Here is a 23,002-nt window from a genome sequence, read left to right as displayed (position 1 = left end):
GCTGCCTGGGGGAGTAGAGGTGGTCTGTCCTTAGAACCACTTGCTTCCCCGGGGCATTTTCACCCAGTTTCCTCTCATACACTGCACCCACCTACACTCTAATGTGGCTCTTTGATGAAGGCCCTTGGCTGACCCATCCATCCAGGACTCCCACTGCCACGGGCCCCTTTCATTTTGGCCCTCCCATGAGCGTAATATATAGGTGGTCCTGGCCATACATGGCCTCATTTCCCATGGGGTGTAGCACTCAATTCCTAGAGTTTTCTCACTGAGGCCACCTGGTGGGGCTGCACTTTATATTACTGGGTTTGACTGAATTCAACCTTAAGAGGGAAACCACTTCATCCATTTTTCCACCCACCCACCCACCCATCCATCCATCCATCCATGATCCATTAGGCCATTTATCAATCCGTCCATCCTTTCATCCATTCAAACATTCACACTTCCATAGACTCAGCCATCCACCCATTCATTCATCCATCATCCATCCATCTATCCATCGATCATTCATCCATCCATCCATCCATCCATCCACTACCCATTCATCCAACCATCCATCATCCATTCATCCATCATCTATCCATCATTAGTCTACCAATCCATCTACCCAACCATCTATCCATCCACCCATCATCCATCTGTCTATCCATCATGAATCTTCCATCCATCATCCATCCATCATCCATCCATCTATCCATCATTCATCTGCCATCCATCTATCCACCCATCCCCCATCTACCTATTCCTAAATGACTAAGTGTCCAGCTATGTAGAAAGCACTCTGCTGTGTGCAGTGGACAGAAAAGATCCATGGGAAAGAGGAAAGAGGGGGAGAGAGGGAGAGGAGAATGGAGAAGGAACCTGACCTAGCCCTGGACTCCACCAAAGCTTGAGTAGGAGCAGGCCAGAGAGAAGGGGACTAGGGTGATCCAGGCAGAGGGAACAGCATGGAAAGGACCAGGGGGCACGAAGCTGCCTGTGGTTCCCAGTTGCTGATGGTGGTGTGTGCGGTGTGAGACACTGCATGACAGATTTCAGACCCCCTGGGATACGCTTGCCAGTTCAGGAATCACCCAGGACAGAGGCTGGTGATGCGGTCTGCAGACACACACACAGGCATGCACACACACACTGATCCGTGGTAGATTCTGGATGGTACACAATCAGAGAAGCCAAGTAGCCTGTTCAAGGTCACACAGGCCTTTAGATCACACAAGTGGTCTAAACAAGGTCTGGCCAGCTTCTGAGCCAGTCTGGGGGAGGGCTGGGATTCCCAGACTCAGCCTGAACCAGGGGCTCCCAAACCTCTGCTTTGGGGACCATCCCGTGTCCTCCAGCTCCAGTGGTGCAGCGTACTCACATCCCAGGTCCCTGTGAGCGAGCCCTCCTCCACTGCCACCATGGACTCCAGCCCCTGCAGCACGACCTGAGGGACAGGAGCACAGGGGGAGTGAGCTACCCCTGAGGCCCCAGATCAGAGTAGAGGCAAAGCAGGAGCAGGGGTGGCACCCACCCTTGGGGCACAATACACCACCACATGGGGGAGACAGGCTGGCAGATGCCCATGACCACCTGGAGGCCCGGGTGAAGCTCCTCTCAGCTTTAGTTCTCAAAATTAGCTCCCCTCATCCCAGCCCAGATGGGCCCCATGGGGTCACTGGACCTCCTCCCTGTCACCCCATGGCTTCACTGGGCTGCCTCCCTACTGTACCCTCAGGGCCAACTACTGTGTCCCTCGTGGAAGCTGTCTGTGTCCTCTGGACACGTTGTATGTAATGGTCTGGAATGTCAGGACCAGCTACTGTGCCCCCTCGGGGAAGGCATCCTTGTCCCCTGGTCACGTCCTGTGTCATGGTCTGGAACATCACCCCTCTCCCTAGAACAGCAGGATCTCATCAGAGGCAGGGAGCCATGTCACTGTCTCAGGACCAGCCGGCACTGTGTGTCCGGCAGAGAGCGGCCCCCATGTGCCTCTACTGGATCGGCAAAGGAGGAAGAGAGGGAAGAGTCCAGGGCAGATGCCTGTAGGGAATGGTGGGGTCCAAGGACCCTGTGTCACTGGGTATTGTAGTACTGGATCCTTGGGGCCAAGCCTCTGGGAGCCTCCATGAGGTCTGGTGTGATGTGGTGCCCCCTCCACAGGAAAGCCTGCTGGCTTACGTGGCCAACGTCTACACCTCTGTGGTACAGGAGCTTATGCTCCGGAAACATCGCTGCTTCATCACCGTGGAGCAGGAGTACTTCTCGCTGCAGTGGAACGGCATCACCTCAGACAGGCAGAAACACCAGGTACTGCTGTCTGCAGGGGCCTCTGGGAGGGACTCCCGGGCAGGGAAGCCCATTGTCCGAGGCTGTGTGGCCTGAAGCTCCCAGAGCAGGTACACTGGGTGCTTCACATGGCTTGTTTAGCTCAGTTTGTGCTCAGTCCCAGCCCACAAGGTGGGTTTGGTTTTATCCACCTTTGTGGCTGTTGGTGTGAAATGGCACTCTGACAAGACAGCCGTGCACTCATCTGGTGCAGAATGGGGTCTCTTTGGACCCCCATCTTCCACTTCACCTATCATCTGCATGGGCTCATGACTTGCAGCTGACCGCCCTGTCCAGGGTGCCCCAGTGCTTGCGTTTAAATTGGGTTGCAGAAGGCATCAAGGGGTGCAGGGTCAGAGAGGCCCTGGGAAGCAGGTCTCCACAGGGGGCAGCCTGGGACTCAGTTCAGTCTCAGGCAGGGGTGCATTCTGTGAGCTTCAGGTCCTGCCTGTGTAAATCGGAATGAATTCCCCCTCCACAGATCTGCTGGATTCAGATGAATGTGGGATGTGTGCACCTGGGAGGACACTGTGGATCTGGTTTCCTCCCTCACATTCACCTTTCTTCAGAAAAGTCACTGAACATGAGGGTCAGGAAGATGAGAGACTTGCCCAAGTGGCAAAGCTGAGAAGGTGAAGGGAAGAGTTCACCAGATAGGTGTCTTGAATCTGCAGCCTGTGGAGTTGTGAGGAGTAGCCTTGCACAGTGTGAAGACTGGCCAAGTGCCAGGTGCTGGCATCAACTTCTTACAGTCTACGTCACCACGTCCTCCCAACAGGTTGTATGATGGGGATAGTTAGTGCATGCTGCACAGATAGTCCTGGTTCAAAGAGGGCAGGTGAATGGCCCATGGTAGCACAGCTGATACTGGATGGGTGGGACACTGAGTCAGGCAGGTCTGAGTGAAGTGGGTCTCTCAGGGTGTCCAGGGGGTGGGCTGGCCCCTAACTGGACACCCCAAACCCAACTGTCTCTCCTGATCCTTGAGGATGGATGTGACCCACCAGAGTCCCAGGCAGATCACTCACGGCACAGCTCCCTGGAAGCAGGGAATTTTCTTTACTTGCTCCCATGAACTCTCAGTGCCTGGAAAGTGTCTGGGCTGTGGTAGGTGCTCCTGTAGAGCAGTACGCAGCAGGAGCCCATTTAATCTTCCTGGAGTGAATAATCATGACCCCGAAGGTCCTGAAAACAACTGCAAACTACAGTCTCCAAATAGCTCACTGGACTCATCAACACTGCCTCTCCCTACTGCCCATGTCTCCATCCCTCCATTCCTTCATTTATTTAAAAAAGACTTACCAGCCTAAAAAGGAAGACCCATTGATATGCTGTGTACAAAAGACTCATTTTAGACCGTAAGTCACCTCCAGATTGAAAGTGAGAGGGTAGAAAACCATTTATCATGTAATGGACATCAAAAGAAAGCTGGGGTGGCAGTCCTTATATCCGACAAATTAGATTTTAAACCAAAAACTGTAATAAGAGATGAAGAAGAACACTATATTATAATTAAGGTGTCTGTCCAACAAGAAGATCTAACCCTTGTAAATATTTATGTTTCTAACATGGGAGCCTCCAATTATACAAACCAATTAAGAGAAAATGAAGGAAACACATATAATAATATTGTAATAGTGGGCAACTTGAACACCTCATTCACTGTAATGGACAGATCATCTACTGGATCAGATGGTCTTCACAGATACATTCAGAAACTTCCATTCTAAAGCAAGAGAATACACATTCTTCTTGACTGCACATGGAACATTTTCTAGAATAGATCACATACCAGGTCACAAATCAGGTTCTCAACTGGTACCAAAAGATTGGAATCATTCCCTGTGAGTTTTCAGAACACAATGCTTTGAAACTGACACTCAGAAGAGGAAATTTGGAAAGAATTCAGAAATGTGGAGGGTAAAGAGCATCCTAGTATATAATGAATGGGTCGACCAGGAAATTAAAGAAGAGTTTTTAAAAATTCATGGAAACAAATGAAAATGAAAGCACAACTGTTCAAAGCCTTTGAGATGCAGGACACTTTGGTGGCTCAGAAGTTAAGCATCTGCCTTTGGCTCAGGTCATGATCCCAGAATCCAAGATAGAGCCCCACATTAGGCTCCATGCTCTGTGGGAAGCCTTCTTCTCCCTCTCCCTGTACCCCTGTTTGTATTCTCTCTTTCTCTCTCTGTCAAATAAATAAATAAAATCTTTAAAACCAAAACCAAAACCAAAAACCTTTGAGATTCAACAAAGGCGGTCCTAATGGGGGAGTATATAAAACCAAGCCTTTCTCAAGAAATAAGAAAGGTCTCAAATACACACACTAACCTTATACCTAAAGGAGCTGGAGAAAGAACAGAAATAAAGCCTAAACCCAGCAAAAGAGAATTAATAAAGAATAGAGCAGAAATCAATGAGGTAGAAGCCAAAAGAACAGAACAGATCAACAAAACTAGGAGCTGATTCTTTGAAAGAATTAGTATTGATAAATCCCTGGGCAGACTTACCAAAAAGAAAAGAGAAAGGACCCAAATAAATAAAATCATGACTGAAAGAGGAGAGATCACAAGCAACACCAAAGAAATACAAACAATTATAAGAACATATTATGAGCAACTATATACTAACAAATTAGGCAATCAGGAAGAAATGGATGCATTTCTAGAAACATATGAACAATCAGAACAGAAACACAAAGAAATAGAAAACCTGAACAGACCCATAACTGACAAGGAAATTGAAGAAGCAATAAAAAATCTCCAACAAACAAGAATCCAGGGCTGAATGGCTTCCCAGGGGAATTCCATCAAACATTTAAAGAAGAGTTAATACCTGTTCTTCTAAAGGTGTTTCAAAAAATAGAAATGGAAGGAAAACTTTCAGACTTGTTCTAAGAGGTCAGCATTACCTTGATCCCAAAACTAGACAAAGACCGACCAAAAACAAGAATTATAGACCAATAGCCCTCATGCACATGAATGCAAAAATCCTCACCAATATCCTAGCCAATAGGAACCGACAGTACATTAAAAGGATTATTCACCAAGACCAAGTGAGATTCATCCTGGGCTGTAAAGGTGGTTCAACATCCACAAGTCAATCAGTATAATACACTGCATAACTAAAAGACAGGACAAGAGCAATATAATCCTGTCAATAGATACAGAAAAAGCATTTGACAAAGTAAAGCATCCTTTCTTGATAAAAAGTCTTCATGATGTAGGGATGGGGGAACATACCTCAATAAAAGCCATATATAAAAAGTCCACAATGGGGAAAAACTGAGATCTTTCCCCCTCAGGTCAGGAACCTTGTTGGGATGTCTGCTCTCACCACTGTTGTTCAACATAGTATTGGAAGTCCTAGTCTTGGCAATCAGACAACAAAAAGAAATAAAAGGCATCCAAATTGGCAAAGAAGAAATCAGACTCTCGCTCTTTGTAGATGATATGATACTCTGTGTGGAAAACCTAAAAGACTCCACCCCAAAATTGCTAGAACTCATACAGGAATTCAGCAGAGTTGCAGGATATAAAATCAATGCACAGATATCAGGTGCATTTCTATACTCTGAGACAAAAGGAAGAGAAATCCCATTTACAGTAGCGCCCCAAACCATAAAATACCTAGAAACAGACCTAACCAAAGAGGCAAGGGATCTGTACTCAGAAAACTATAGAACACTCATGAAAGAATTTGAGGAAGACAGAAAGAAATGGAAAAATGGTGAGGATGTGGAGAAAGGGAAGCTCTTTTACACTGTTAGTGGGAATGCAAGTTGGAGCAGCCACTTTGGAAAACAGTGTGGAGATTCCTTAAGAAGTTAAAGCGAAAATGAACTTTTGGGACTTCATCAAGATCAAAAGCTTCTGCAGAGCAAAGGAAACAGTCAACAAAACAAAGAGGCAACCCACGGAATGGGAGAAGGTATTTGCAAATGACAGTACAGACAAAAGGTTGATATCCAGGATCTATAAAGAACTTCTCAAACTCAACACACATAAAACAGATAATCACGTCAAAAAATGGGCAGAAGACATGAACAGACACTTATCCAATGAAGACGTACAAATGGCTGTCAGACACATGAAAAAATGTTCATCATCACTAGCCATCAGGGAGATTCAAATTAAAACCACATTGAGATACCACCTTACACCAGTTAGAATAGCCAAAATTAGCAAGACCAGAAACAACGTGTGTTGGAGGGGATGTGGAGAAAGGGGAACCCTCTTACACTGTTGGTGGGAGTGCAAGTTGGTGCAGCCACTTTGGAGAACAGTGTGGAGATTCCTCAAGAAATTAAAAATAGAGCTTCCCTATGACCCTGCAATTGCATTACTGGGTATTTACCCCAAAGATTCAGATGTAGTGAAAAGAAGGGCCATCTGTACCCCAATGTTTATAGCAGCAATGGCCACGGTCGCCGAACCATGGAAAGAACCAAGATGCCCTTCAACGGACGAATGGATAAGGAAGATGTGTTCCATATACACTATGGAGTATTATGCTTCCATCAGAAAGGATGAATGCCCAACTTTTGTAGCAACATGGACGGGACTGGAAGAGATTGTGCTGAGTGAAATAAGTCAAGCAGAGAGAGTCAATTATCATATGGTTTCACTTATTTGTGCAGCATAACAAATAACATGGAGGACATGGGGAGATAGAGAGGAGAAAGGAGTTGAGGGAAATGGGAAGGGGAGGTGAACCATGAGAGACTATGGACTCTGAAAAACAATCTGAGGGTTTTGAAGGGGAGGGGGGGGTGGGAGGCTGGGGGAGCCAGGTGGTGGGTATTAAGGAGGGCACGTATTGCATGGAGCACTGGGTGTGGTGCAAAAACAATGAATACTGTTATGCTGAAAAGAAATTAAAAAAATGCAAAAAAAGAGAATGTGGTTATAATTTCTCCTTGCCTCAGTTTTAGAGGAGGACCCTCCTCTAAGTCAAGAAGGCTGTTGCTCACTCTTATATGAAGCACATATGAATGCCTGCTGTGTGCTGCACACTGGGGATGGGTATGGCCAGGCCTCTCCTGAAGGATTTTTCCTGAGCTCTCCACTGGGGAACTGTGCTCATATACATCCCAGCTTCAGGGAGCATAGGGAGAGGTACTGGGTAAGAGTCTGCGACCTTGTGTGTTGGGGACCAAGAGCCTGGAGAAGATCAGTATCAACTTGGAACGGGGTCATTGAGGTTCTCTTGTTTGGAGGTAACAGACATGGAAGGGGCTGCTGGTTGGGCAGAGTGTGTACAAACTCCTGGATTCAGAGCAGCTGGACAAGAGGTGTGGGTAGGCAAAGTGGGGGCAGGGCAGCTGGGGGCCACTGGGGAGCAGGTGTTCACAATCATCCTTCCAGGATGCCATGAGTTGCCTGCCTCTGGGTCTCAGGTTCCCAATTCCCAGAGAGGAAATCTGATTGACCAGCAGACTGGTGCTCCAGGATAGTCGGTCGTTCCTTCCAGGAAGCTGGGAGACTTTTCACAGAGAGGGATGGCCCCGTGACTGAGGAAAACACATGGCTTACGTCAGGATTTCCCACTGGTCCCACTCTGGTCTCTCTTGGTTGAAAGTGAGAGAAACTCAACATTCACTGGCTGAGCCCCCCAGCAGACTCTACCTGAGGTGCGTGCACGTGACTGTGGGAAGGGCAGGGTGCAGTTGGTGCTCAGCAATCTGGACCTTGACAAGGCCATCCCTCTCTGTCACTCTCAGCTGTGCTTCTCCTTGTCTGCAACCTTCTTTATCCCTCTTACTGGCATGAGGCTGTGAACTCCTGTGTCATGAATCCCCCCTTCCACCTCATCCCCTGCAGAAGGACTGAGCTCAATCTTCCCAGGCTCAGGTGCAGAAGTCCCAGGGAAATCTTCTGATTGGTGCAGAGAGGAGCTCATGGTCTGAGCCTGGACCAATCAATGTGTCCTGGGGACTGCAAGGAGGTGGTGCCCCAGCTGGAGCCCAGACCTGAAAGGGCTTTCCTCAAAGGAGGAGTGGGCTGAGGTGCCTTCTGAGCTGGGAGGTCATGGATGACAAAACAAGAGAGGATCTGGCATCCCACAGCTTGCATTGAAATCAGGGCTCTGCATGAACCTGCCCTGTGGTCTGGAACAAACCCCATCACCTCTCTGGGTAGTAGACTCCCCATCTCTACTTTGAAATGGTTGGACTAGAGATTCAGGGTCCATCTGACTCTCAGAATCTGTGATCTGAGCCCCTGTACAGGTGGGAGGAAAGGCATCCAGGTGGAAGGATGTCCATGGACAAAGGCAGGAAAGGGATGCCTGAGGCACTGAGACCAGCAGATGCTTCAAGCTGTCCTCCCTGTGGGATACACATGGGCAGGAGCCAGATTGCCTAAACAAGGGCACATGGTGTTCAGAGCTCTCACTGCCAGGAGGAGGAACTTGGCCCCAGTGCTTGTCCTGGTTCTCTGTGTCTGCCCTGCAGAGCCTGCCCAGAATCTTCCAGGCCCCCAGCAGCAAGAAGCTGTGACCCTGCCCCCAAGTCTTCACCTTCAGATCCTTAGCATCCCAGGCTGGAACTACAGCTCCAACCACAGAGAGCATATGTAGAATCTCCAGAAAGGTGAGGTAGGTGTCCAAGGGAGCCAGACACACGACACCCTCCCCATGGCAACCTGGCCCCACGTCCATCACCAGATAAAGTGGGCTCCTCTCAGAGTTGTTCTGCTTCTGCTTTGTCACCTGATCCCTTTCTCTACCCAATGGGGAGGGCCAGGCCCAAAGACAGGCTGTAGGAGACCAGAGTCACTCAGCAAGCAGGGCACACTGTGGACATGGACCCCACCCCACACACACTCTCTGATGGATCCCTCTCACCCCACCACCAGTTCCCAATCATCACCCACCACCTGCCAGACCCCAGCCTGCAATGCAGTCCTGCTCCTCAGGAACTCCTCCTGGAGCCCTGAATCCCATGATATTGGGGACCATAGCTCATGCCTGCAGTCAAGTGGTTTTCTAACACTGAACCCCATTACCAGGAATCCCTCTGTCACAGAAGATGTTGGACGGGGAGCCTCCCCTACAAGGCAGAGTGTTCCCTTCCCACTGGTGTGTGTGGCCACATGCAAGAGAATAGGTGTCCTGTAGACAGCTAGCTCCCAAATAGGAGGAGAAAGGGGCTGGCCTGGGCATGCCCCATACCCACTGAATGAAGGTCCCTCCTCCCTGGAGAACAGCGAATAAGGGGCAGAGTTAGGGGAGCCTCGGGGATGGAGTGAGACCATCCCCCATCTCCCTGAGCTCAGGGCCATATTATGAAGCAGGAGTGTCATCTTGGATATCAGCGTTTCCTTTTCCCCACCCCCACCATCATCAGGAGACAGAGAACCTGCCTGACCCTGGGGATCCAGTCCATAGCCAGCCCCTGGAACAGGTAGAAGGGAATTTTTACACTCCATGTGCAGCAATAGCATCAAAGGAACTCTTTCAGTGCCTCCCAGGGAGGATAAGGGTAGGAAGTGAAGGGCAGGTGTTGAGTGCTGGGCCCAGACTAGAGGATCGGCACTGATGGGGTTCCTTGTGTCCCTGAAGGCCACAGAAGGAGGGCCGAGGTGGACCTCTGCCATGTCCTGCTGCGGCTGCATCACCTGTGTGAAGTGGGGGAGGACCAGGTCCTGTCTCAGCCTGTGAGTGTGAACCTGGAGGTAAGAAGACTCAGACCCTTGTGACAGGCTCACTGGCTGTAGCCTGAAGCCCCAGCAGGCAGGCAAATCCCAGTGTGAAAATCCCCTCTGGCAAAGACCTCGGCAGAGCTGCCTGGGGCACTCCCGCTCACCCTGGAGAGGGTGCTGTGGGGGCACGTGGGCACTCCAACCTCCTCTCTCTGCATGCTGCTTCTCCTTCTCTGGTCCCTTCCTGTGTCACTGTGTCCCGAAGCTGGCCTCGCTAGCATCCTGGCTGTTTCTCTTTGGCTCATCCTCTATGGTCACCAGCAAGCACGGAGTCAGAAGTAGATAGGTCTGCAGAAGCGGGAAGGCAGTAGCAAATGGGTTCTTGCTTCTGAGTGCTTTCTCCCTGTGTCAGTGCAGGGAGACTTCTCCGAAAACCTCTCACCTCCCGGCTAGTGATCCATTCCTGGTCAGGCCAGAAGGACCACCTGCCTCCATCCCTGCACAGGAGACTGGGTCCCTGCTTTCTAGGCACAGGGGATGGATAGCTATCCTGGCCTCAGCCTGGACCACCCCCTGAGCCATACTGGGGAGAAGGGGTCTGGACGATGGAGGCAGTTCCTGTGCCTGCCTCCCCTGGGTATGCTTATCCAGTGCAGTTCCTGGGAAAGCCTGCTGGTCCTCGCCTCAGTATCCTCCTCTGTGAAATGGGCACATGGTTCCCTCTGGGGATTTGCTGGGAGAATTCATGTGGTGGTGTATTGTGCCCCAAGGGTGGGTGCCACCCCTGCTCCTGCTTTGCCTCTACTCTGATCTGGGACCTCAGGGGTAGCTAACTCCCCCTGTGCTCCTGTCCCTCAGGTCGTGCTGCAGGGGCTGGGGTCCGTAGTGGCAGTGGAGGAGCGCTCGCTCACAGGGACGTGGGATGTGAGCACGCTGCACTGCTAGAGCTGGAGGACACGGGATGGTCCCCACAGCAGAGGTTTGGGAGCTTCTGGTTCAGGCTGAGCCTGGTAATCCCAGCCCTACCACAGCCTGGCTCAGAAGCTGGCCAGACCTTTAGATCCTAGCTCTGCCCCTATGGCCTGTGTGATCTTGAGCGTGTTACTTGGCTTCTCTGATTCTGTACCATCCAGAATCTACCACGGGTCAGTGTGTGCGTGCATGCCTGTGTGTGTGTCTGCAGACCGCATCACCAGCCTCTGTCCTGGGTGATCATGAACTGGCAAGCATATCCCAGGGGATCTGAAATCTGTCTCACACTGCACACACCACCATCAGCTCCTGGGAACCACAGGCAGCTTCATGCCCCTGTCTTTCCCATGCTGTTCCCTCTGTCTGGATGACCCTTGCCCTCTTCCTTCCTGCCTGCTCCTACTCAAGCGCAGACTGTCCACTGCACACAGCAGAGTGCCCTCTTCATAGCTGGACACTTAGTCATTTATGAATAGATAGATGGGTGATGGATGGAGGGACAGATGGATGAATTATGGATAGATTTTTTGATAGATGGATGGATGGATGAATCTATTGGAGTATGAATGTTTGAATGGGTGGAAGGATGGGTGGAGAGGTTTCTCTCCCAAGATTGAATTTAGTGGAACCCAGTAATATAAAATGCAGCCCCACCAGGTGGCCTCAGTGAGAAAACTCTAGGAATTGAGTGCTACACCCCATGAGAAATGAGGCCATGTATGGCCAGGACCACCTATATATTATGCTCATGGGAGGGCCAAAATGCAAGGGGCCCGTGGCAGTGGGAGTCCTGGATGGATGGGTCAGCCAAGGGCCTTCAGTGAAGAGCCACATTAGAGTGTAGGTGGGTGCGGTGTATGAGAGGGATCTGGGTGAAAACGCCCCAGGGAAGCAGGTGGTTCTAAGGACAGACCACCTCTGCTCCCCCAGCTCCAGCTCTCACTCGACATCCCTGCATGGCATGAAGGTCACCATTACCCAAAGGAAATCTGGACATTTTCATCCACTTTCGTAACAGTGAGCCCTTGGCTGACTCTGTGACCTCAAGGGGAGGCTGGGGGTCACAGAAAAAGGAACAGGACTGAGGACATGGAAAAGCAGCATGGGAGGATGAGGGAGGACCAGTTGCCCCCCTGATAGGCTGATGTAGAAAATGGTCAGGTTGGGGGGTTTGTTTTGCTTTAAATAAAAATTGCATTTCACATTTTCTCTTGGGGCTCTAGAGCTGGCTTCTTCTATCCTCCCGCTTGCATGATGTCTGCACACACACACACTCCTCGTGCCCATGCAGCAGTCATCAGGAAGCTCCCATAAGGCAGAGGGAAATACCCAGAGTGACAGGAAAGGCAACTGCCACACAGGCCTTGCCCCCTCTTGCCCAGACAGACCACCAGTGTGATATGCGGGCCTACTGTGTGCCTAATGATGGGTGCGGGTGGGGTCCTGCCAGGACAGGGGGCCTTCAGAGTCCATGTGGGGGGGCGTAAGGCTCCATCCAGGAAGGCTGTGGAAAGATGACCCCCAGGCCAGGTGGGCTTTGTGGGAAGAGCAGATGCCCCAAGGCCTGAGCCCCGACAGGCTGGGTGCTGAGAGCAGGGGCCAGGATCTGCTAGGTGTTTCTTTCTGCTCTCACTTCAGGGCTCCTGGGTGGTCCTCTGTGGGCTGTGTTGGAAATCGTCCAGGTACCCGGTGTCGTGTGATGCTCTCCTAGGACAGGGACTTGGGGTGGGAGTGGGAGGCTGAAGAGGATTCCCAGCACCTTCAGCTGTAGGGGGTCCAAGCCTGCCTTGTGGGACTGATGGTGCATGGAATCGGTCTCTCCCTTGTCATCTAGGCAACTTTAGGGGCCCTTCTTGAGTCCCTTCAAAGCCATTCTTGTGTGTGCCAGGCTCTGTCCTGGGCACCTGAATGACAGGATCTGGAAGCCTTTAGCACTTTGCATGGTCCACATTCTTGACTCTGTCAGTGTGCTGCAGAGTCCTTCCCTGCTGCCTGTGGGCTCCACTTTGCACTCCAGCCTTGGGTCCCATCCTTCTCTCTGTTGGTCACATCAGCCTTCTCCCAATGCCTCTGACACCCAAGCACTGTCCCACTCCAGGGCCTTGGCAAGTGCCATCCCCTCTCCCCAGAAACTCCTACAAGCTGGCCTGCACTGCTCCCTCCCTGGCTCATTCATGTCTCTGCTCCAGGTCACCTCCTCTGACCACTCTATTGTATCACCAACTCTGCCCTCCCCCCCTGCCAGTCTCCTCCCCTTCCATGCTTTCTCTTCCTTCATGGCCCTTCCATCTGCCCTTGTTCATTATGGCGGGGATAGGCTGTCTCCTGCCCCTGAACGTGTGCTTCACAGAGGAGGAAACTTCTGGCTTTTCCCCATTGTATCCCCAGGCTGGAAGCAGACGTAGGCACATGTGGCCCTTGATCAATGTTTAATCCCTGGATCAAAGCTGCAGCGATGAAGGTTGTCTGTGGCTTCTGTTCAGAGAAGAATGAAGTGGGGAAGATGGGGGTCACCCCGGTCCCCTTGGCCTCATGCATCCAGGACAGTTGGCCTGGGACTGCCCACCTCCTGGAAGGGCCCATTCCTCCAGGGACCCTCAACCTGGTCTCAGCCTCCCCCAGGAGGGCCCCTGAGTGCATGTCAAGGCTCTGGGTGACCAGGTCGGTTATCTGGTGAGAGTCCCACGGTGTGTTGGGGGTCTCACCCCATGTCCAGACTGGAGCTCCTGGGCCCCGCATGGCCCACACCTTCTAGGCACCCAGGGTTGGTGGTTCAAAAGCGGGACATGGGGACAAATTGCTCTGATTCGAGGGTGATCTGAAATCCTGCAGGGACCGGAGGGTACTGGGTGCTCATGGCAATACAAGCTGACGTGGGAGGATCGGCCACAGCAGCCGAGGCAGCCCTGAGGGCGTCACACCTGCTAGCTGGTCTGCCACAGCCCAGAACAGCTGAGATGCTGACATGGAGCTCCGGGACCTTTACAACTCTGGGGGAAGTAAGGGTGATCCAAAGCTTCCCTTAATTGGAAACACAAACCATAAATTATTCAGCAATCTGGATGCTGTTTTTGGGCAAATGGAAGCCCCACTCTGCTGCCACTTTCCCTTTGCCCACGATGCTGCTCTCGGATTCTGATGCATCAACCCAGCTGCTGCCGTAAAATGTACATGGTGTTTCTGGAACAAAGTGATTTTCCACTGGGTCTTTGAGCTGCGGGTGAGGAGCTGGAATCTGAGCCAGGTTCTGTCAGGCACAGGCCGAAGGACACCCTCAGGGTCACCAGGACCCACTCTTGGATGAGCAGGAGCAGATCAGCTGGGTTCCCTCAAGGATCACATGAGAACCTACAGGAATCTCATGGGGTCATGTAGGTCAGTGCCATGAACCCTCATGACAGTCATTGATTCATTGATTCATTTGCTAGGTGGTTCTCCCTGGATGCTGGGCTGGCCTCTAGAGGGAGACCCTTGGGGGAAAGAAATGTAGTCCTGGCTGTCTTGAGGGAGGTCAGTCCTTGGCCCATTTCACAGATGAGGAAGCTGAGGATTAGAGTGCCCCAGGGTGCTGTGGAGTTGCTCTTCTCCTCCTCACTAGCACCTTGATGCTCCTGAATGCTCCATGGTGGGCATGGCACATCTCCTCCAGGTGCTCCCTCACTGGGTCCATTTCATGGGCCACTGGGGCTTCTTCGTCTGGGTTCTTTTTGATGGCATTTAACTGAGGATGGTTCTCACTCTGAACTTTTCAGGACAGTCAACAATGGGATGGAATCTCTTCGTGGCTTTAAGAAGCAGTAGACAAGTGTGGTCATTGCTGCTATGAACATTGGGGTACAGATGGCCCTTCTTTTCACTACATCTGTATCTTTGGGGTAAATACTCAGTACTGCAATTGCAGGGTCATCGGGTAGCTCTATTTTTAATTTCTAAAGAATCTCCACATTGTTTTCCAAAGTGGCTGCACCAGCTTCATTCCCACTGTGCCCTTCAAAAGACGAATGGATAAAGAAGATATGGTCCATATATACTATGGAGTATTATGCCTCCATCAGAAAGGATGAATACCCAACTTTTGTATCAACATGGACGGGACTGGAGGAGATTATGCTGAGTGAAATCAGTCAAGCAGAGAGAGTCAATTATCATATGGTTTCACTTACTTGTGGAGCATAAGGAATAACATGGAAGACATTGGGAGATGGAGAGGAGAAGTGAGTTGGGGGAAATTGGAGAGGGAGACGAACCATGAGAGACTGTGGATTCTTAGACACAAGCTGAGGGTTTTGGAAGGGAGTGGGTGGGGTGATGCGTGAGCCTGGTAGTGGGTATTAAAGAGGGCATGTATTGCATGGAGCACTGGGTGTGGTGCATAAACATGAATCTTGGAACACTGTACAAATAAAAAAAATTAAAGGGAATGTAAAAAACCAGTAGTATATAAATAATAATAAAAAAAGAAGCAGTAGGCAAAAAAGAGAGAGAAAGAGAGACAAGCCAAGAAGCAGATTCTGAACTCTAGAGAACAAACTGGTGGTTACAGTGGGGAGGAAGGTTGGGGATAAGGGAAACAGGTGATGGGAATTAAGGAGTGTGCTTGTTGTGCCAGGCAGGCAGTGTTGATGGAAGAGATGAGTTGCTACATTGTATACCTGAAACTAATATTATACTGTATGTTAACTATACTGAAATTAAGATTTTAAACTTTAAAAAAGAAGAAGAAGTGGACAGAGCTTCTGGAAACCGGCACGGGAATGAGGAAAAAACCAGACATGAGAACACAAATTCTGTGTGTGAGCTCTACCCACAACTCTGGGTTCACATGGCAGACACCAAATGGCCCAGCAGGTGTATAAGAACCACGCTGAGATTCTAGCTGCTCCCCATGCAAGGGTTAACATCTTACACTTCAGAAGTTAAATGTTTGTAAAACAGAAGGCAATACCCTTGTGAGTAACATAATATAATCCTGGATGTCTATAGCATAGTACTCACAACATTCAGGACAGAAACCAAAATTCCTTATTAGCGGAAGGAACACAACTCAAGAGAAAAGAGAGTCAGCTAGGACTCATTGCAAATGTTGGAACTTAGAGACAATAGTTTTTTTTTTTTTTCACGTTTATCATCTCTGCATTAGCACTTTAAAAAAAATTCTTTCCATAGTTTGGCTATTGTAGACATTGCTGCTATAAACATTCAGGTGCACGTGCCCCTTCGGAACACTACATTTGTATCTTTAGGGTAAATACCCAGTAGTGCTATTGTTGGGTCATAGGGTAGTTCTATTTTCAACATTTTGAGGAACCTCCATGTTGTTTTCCAGAGTGGTTGCCCCAGCTTGCATTCCCAATAGCCAAACTATGTTAAGAACCTAGATGTCCATCAACAGATGAATGGATAAAGAAGATGTGGTATATATACACAATGGAATACTATGCAGCCATCAAAAGAAATGAAATCTTGCCATTTGCGACGACATGGATGGAACTAGAGGATATCATGCTTAGCGAAATAAGTCAAGCAGAGAAAGACAACTATCATATGATCTCCCTGATATGAGGAAGTGGAGATGCACCATGGGGGGTTAAGGGGGTAGGAGAAGAATAAATGAAACGAGATGGGATTGGGAGGGAGACAAACCATAAGTGACTCTTAATCTCACAAAACAAACTGAGGGTTCCTGGGGGGAGGGGGGTTGGGTGAAGGGGGGTGGGGTTATGGACATTGGGGAGGGTATGTGCTGGTGAGTGCTGTGAAGTGTGTAAACCTGGCGATTCACAGACCTGTACCCCTGGGGATAAAAATATATTATATGTTTATAAAAAAAATTAAAAATTAAAAAAATTTCTTTTCAGCGTAACAGTATTCATTGTTTTTGCACCACATCCAGTGCTCCATGCAATATGTGCCCTCCCCAATACCTACCACCTAACCCTCAGGTTGTTTTTCAGGGTCCATAGGCTCTCATGGTTCATCTCCCCTTCCAATTTCCCTCAGCTCCCTTCTCCTCTCCATCTCCCCATGTAGAGACAATAGTTTTAAAGCAGATGGCATGTCTGGCTATCTCAGTTGGTATAGCATGCGACTCTCGATCTTGGGGTCAAAGTTTGAGCTACACACCAGGGGTAGTGGGTTTAATTAATTAAAAAATATTAAATCATAATTTTAAAGCAGCGCTTGTCATGATGCTTGAGAATGTAAAGAAAAATATATTCATGCTAAATTGAGACAGATAATCTCAACTATTGAGTGAACTACATGGAAAATCTAGAACTAAAAATAATGTATCTGGGAGGGTGCTATGCAGCTCAGTGAGTTGAATGTCTGCCTTTGGATCAGGTCATGTTGCCAGGGTCCTGGGATCAAGGTCTGCGTCAGACTCCCTGTTCGCAGGGAGCCAGCTTTACCTCCCTCTCTGACCCTTCCCCCTGCTCACGTGCACTCTCTCTCAAATGAATAAATTAAAAAGTCTTTAATAAGATAAAATAAAAATATTTAATCTGGGATTTTAAAAAAAACTCACTAGATTGCTAAAAAACAGCACACATTCTAGAAGAAATCTTCAGTGAACTTGACGAGAGAGCAGTAGAATCTACCCAATCAGAACAGAGGACAGAAATTACATAAGAGCTACGCGGGTCTATGAGACAGTACCAAAGTCTATGACAAGTGGTGTTTTCATGGAACATGACAAGAGAAAACGTGGCAGGAAAATGTAACGATGGCTGAAAATCTTCCCTATTTGGGAGGAGACACATATAAAGAAAAATATTCCAAGGCACATGTTGTAAGTTAAACTATGAAAAACCAAAGAGAAACATTTGAAAGCAGCCAGAGGAAAAAAGGCACTTTACAGACAAGGGAAGGATGGTGTGAGGATCTCTGACTTGTCATCAAAGACAATGGAAGCCAAACAATACAACCAAGCAAGCAGGCAAACAAAAAGACAATGGAAGTCAGAAGACAGTGGAGTGACATCTGTGACCCACTGGAAAAGCCTGTTGCTGGAAAATGCTATTTCTATGAAAATATTCTCCAGTAATGAAGATGAAATAGACATTTCAGATGAAGGAAAAAGAACTCAGAGAATGCACTGCCAGCAAACCTGGGTTCCAAAGCATGAGAAAGGCGGCCCTCTGGAGAGATTAATGGGCAAGATGGAATCTTGAACCTTCTGGAAGGAATGAAGACCATGGGAAATGGCAAGTACGTGGGTAAATATAAGAGACTCTTTTCTCCTGATTTCTTTAGAGTGTATATGATTATGTACAGAGAACTGACTACATTGTGCTGTGGGGCTTATAATGTACATTAGATAGAACATGTACAATAACTATAGAGAAAAGGAGGAAGGGAGGGAATGAATGTCCCCATCTGTTGATGAGTGGCTTCCATTTTTGAAAGTGGCATGAGATTGACTAAGTCCTCTGTGAACATCTCAGGATGTGCTGTATAACTGTAGAGCAACCGTTGAGAACTTAATGCAGAGAGAGAACTGAAGAGCCCATGGGAAAATCAAAATGGAATTCTAAAAAATGTCCAAGAATGAAATACTGATCATGCAACAATATGAATGAATCTCACAGACCTGCTGAGCCCAAGAAGTCAAACACAAGCACACAGTGGGAGATTCCACTCAGACAATATTCTAGATCAGGCAAACGCACGTGTTGGCCCTTCAGAAATGAGAGATGGTTGGCTCTATGAGGGAGGGGAGGATAGTCAACTGGACGGGGAACAGATCTTTCTCATACATTTGTCAAAACGAACCAAATTGTGTACTCAAGATCTGTTTGCTTTACTGTATGACATTTATATCCCAATTTAAATAAAAAATGTTTATTTGAGGAAGTCTGTGTGTCTTAGTTGGTGAACTGACTGCCTTCAGCTCGGGTCATAATCCCAGGGCCTCGGGATCAAGTTGGGTATCAGACTCATTGCTCACCAGGGAGCCTGCTTCTCTCTCTGCCTACTGCTCCCCTTGCTTGGGCTCAGTCTCTGTCTCTCAGAAATTAATAAAATTTTCTACAATGAAATAAAATGTATATACAAGTCTCTGTATTATGATTTTAGCTCTTAAATAGAAAGCCAACTGCAGACACAAACGGCTCCTGGAAAATGACTGCCACCATCCGTAGCAGATCTCATTCCCATGAACATAGAACACAAGGCAACTAAAAAGCCACCAGGCCAAGACTCACTGAGGCCTCTCTGAAAGGTGCCTTCTGATGAAATCTCATTGAAAGGAAGGTTCAGTCATGAAAAGGCAGAGGAAAGCATTTCCGGCACAGAAGGCAGAGAGAGGAAGGATCTGGAGTCAGTGTCCCTATTCCTTAGTGAGGCATAACAAACTGTCCCATAAAGCAGCAATGTATTCTTATCTCCATGGTTCTGTGGACTGACAGGGCCATCCAGGAGACCTGTGACTGTAGCTTCCTGAGCTGTGGTCCCTGACCTTCGCTTCTCTAAGGTTGGAAGGGAAGAGACCATCAGGATGCTTAATGAAGGGTACAGCAGGAAAGGATTTTGTCTGAATCTGCCACTCATAAGTCATTGACCCCGAGCTAGTCACTCCACCTCTCTGAGACTTGATTAAAGACTAATCTTTAGTCTGCATCTCCTGGAGGAGGTGAACATGAGTAAGATAATGCAGATTTCAGTCATGTCAGCTAGGATTATTTCAGTTACAAGTACCACCATCAGTAATTACTGAGCATCCCCAGCTGTGATGTCTGGATCTGTGCTGATACAGCCATACCCTGCCTCACCGTGACCCACTGGATATCTCTGGTCATACTGGAGCCCTGCTCTTGACCTAACAACTTCCTCTGCTGTAAAATTTGGAACTCAACCCTGACCTTGCAGAGATTCCTTGGGTACATCCACAATGCTCTGAATGCCATGGCCAGGGCACAGTGGGTGCTATATCAGTGACAGCTGCCATTATTCTCAGGGCCTTTTCCACTAGCTATTCCATGGTTCTGTGCCCTGTGGGCAATGGATCTATTGCTCCCCCATTTCTGTTGAAACACCCCCATGGGGGCTGGTGCATTACACAGCTCAGGTCATGAGCTGTGGTGCCTTAGAAGCTTCCTGCCTCCACTCACTAGAACCCTTTAGAGCAAAGTCAACAGTGTGGACAGTTTGTTGACCATTTGGATTTAGCTACAGTATCTTGTTTGTATCTACCTTGTGAGCCTAAGAGGGAAGCAAAGCCTGGCTAACTGTGTGCACAGTTGATAGAGGCCCCTAGGAGTGAGACCACCTGCTATGGTTTCAGGTGTCTGAAAACCCACCTGGATCTCATGATTCATCTTCTTGACTGAATCCACATGCAGGGATTTGGGGATCCCTGGAAGAGGAGGGTTCCTCAGAGATGACACAGGAGAAACTGTAGCCTTGGGGGTACAGTGACTTGCCCAAGATCACTGAGTTTGTTACAGGAGGGTTGAGAGAGCCAGGTCCCTGACCCTAGATGAGCACCCACTGCTTTGAACCTATCTCTTTTCATTGAGTCTGTGAGTGCAGAGGAGAGCAGGCCCATTTAGAAGAAATATGCCTGGCTTTCTTCTTTCTTTACTTTCAGAGTAAGAAAGAGAGAGATAGAGCGATCACAAGCAGGCAGAGAGGTAGGCAGAGGGAGAGGGGGAGGCCGACTCCCCGCCAAGCAGAGAACGATCTCAGGACCTGAGCCGAAGGCAGAGGCTCAACCCACTCAGTCACCCAGGCGCCCCATGCCCAGCTTTTTCACCCATAATGCTGGAGACAGCACTTGTCTCTCAGGTGCTGCAAATCAGGAGCACCTAATTTTACAGCCACCATACCTTTAAAGCACCTTGTTAGTCAAGGTAACTTTACTTTGAGGGTCTCCAGCTACCATGCCCCTGTGATGAATCATAATGGGTTTCTGTTGGTTTGTGTACTGAAACGTTTGTTGAAACACAGGTGCATCAGTAGAAAGCTCTACTACTACTTTATGCTTTAAAAATACGTGGGTTTTAACAATGAATTCTGGAACACTGAAAAGAAAATTAAAAAGTAAATAAAAAAAAGTAAATAACTTTTAAAAAATGTGAGTTTTTCCTAATGCACTGTGGGATGTAATAGGCCTGAATTTTTTGAATTTTTATTTATTTTTTAAAACATCTTTTCAGTGTTCCAGAATTCATTGTTTGTGCACCACACCCAGTGCTCCATGCAACACGTGCCCTCCTTAATACACACCACCAGGATCACCCAACCTCCCACCCTCTCCCCTCCAAAACCCTTAGTTTGTTTCTCAGAGTCCACAATCTCTCATGGTTTGTCTCCCTCTCAATTTCCCCCAACTCACTTTTCCTCTCTATCTATCCATGTCCTCCATGTTATTGCTTATGCTCTACAAATAAGCGAGACTGTATGATAATTGACTCTCTCTGCTCAACTGATTTCACTCAGCATAATCTCCTCCAGTCCATCCATGTTGATGCAAAAGTTGATGCAAAAGGTATTCATTCTTTCTGATGGAGGCATAATACTCCATAGTATATATGGACCATATATTCTTTATCCACTCACCTGTTGAAGGGCATCTTGGTTCTTTCCATAGTTTGGCGACTGTGACCACTGCTGTTATGAACACTGGGGTAAAGATGACCCTTCTTTTCACTACATGTGTATCTTGGGGTGAATGCCCAGTAGTGCAATTGCAGGGTCATAGGGAAGCTCTGTTTTTAATTTCTTAAGGAATCTCCACACTGTTTTCCAAAGGGGTGCACCAACTTGCATTCCTACCAGCAGTGTAAGAGGGTTCTCCTTTCTCCACATCCTCTCCAACACATGTTGTTTACTTTCCTGCTAATTTTGGCCAATCTAACTGGTGTAAGGTGGTATATCAATGTGGTTTTTATTTGATACTCCCTGATGGCTAGGTCTGAATTTTGTAGATCTATGTTCTTCAGTCAATAATGTATCTCTTGACAAAAGCAAAGACAATATAGAGAATGGGAGATTTTTGGGAATGTCTTATCAGACAAAGAGTTAGTATTCAAACTATATTAAGAGCTTATCAAACTCAACACCCAAAGAAAAAATAATCCAGTCATGAAATGGGCAGAGAACATGAACAGACATTTCTCCAAAGAAGACATCTGGATGGCCAACATACCCATGAAAAAAATGCTCAACATTCCTCGGCATCAGAGAAATACAAATTAAAAAACACAATGAGATATTGCCTCACACCAGTCAGAATAGCTAAAGTTAACAAGTCAAGGAACAACAAATGTTGGCAAGGATATGGAGAAAGAGGAACGCTCTTACATTCCTGCTGGAAATGTAAACTGGTATAGCCACTGTGGAAAACACTATGAAGGTTCCTTAAAATGTTGAAAATAGAGAGGAGGAGCAAGACGGCAGAGGAGTAGGAGACCTAAATTTCGTCTGTTCCCAGGAATTCAGCTAGATAATTATCAAACCATTCTGAACACCTACAAACTCAGCAGGAGATCAAAGAGCAGAATAGCGGCAATTCTATGAACAGAAAAGTGACCACTTTCTGGATGTGAATATTTTTGGGGGTTCTTGTTACACTTTCAGAATTCATTTATTCTTCTCTGGATAAAATGACAAGGCAGAAAAACTCACATTAAAAAAAAGGAACAAGAGCAGTACCGACTACTAGGGACCTATATGGACATTAGTAAGATGTCAGAACTAGAGTTCAGAATGATGATTATAAAGATGGTAGCTGGGATTGAAAAAAGCATAGAAGATACTAGAGAATCCCTTTTCAGGAGAAATAAAATCCCTTTCTGGAGAAATAAAAGAACTAAAATCTAACAATGTTGAAATAAGAAAAGCTATTAATGAGGTACAATAAAAAATGCAGGCTCTAACTGCTAGGGATAAATGAGGTGGAAGAGAGAATTAGTGATATAGAAGGCCAAATGATGGAAAATAAAGAAGCTGAGAAAAAGATAAACAACTACTGGATCACAACGGAATAATTCAAGAGATAAGTGATACCATAAGATGAAACAATATCAGAATAGTTGGGATTCCAGAAAAAAAAAGAAAGAAAGAGAGGGGCA

Source organism: Neovison vison, chromosome 11 (genome assembly GCF_020171115.1).
Source record: "Neovison vison isolate M4711 chromosome 11, ASM_NN_V1, whole genome shotgun sequence".
Classification (NCBI taxonomy): domain Eukaryota; kingdom Metazoa; phylum Chordata; class Mammalia; order Carnivora; family Mustelidae; genus Neogale; species Neogale vison.
The sequence above is the reverse complement of the archived record's forward strand: the minus strand, read 5'-3'. Positions refer to the sequence as shown.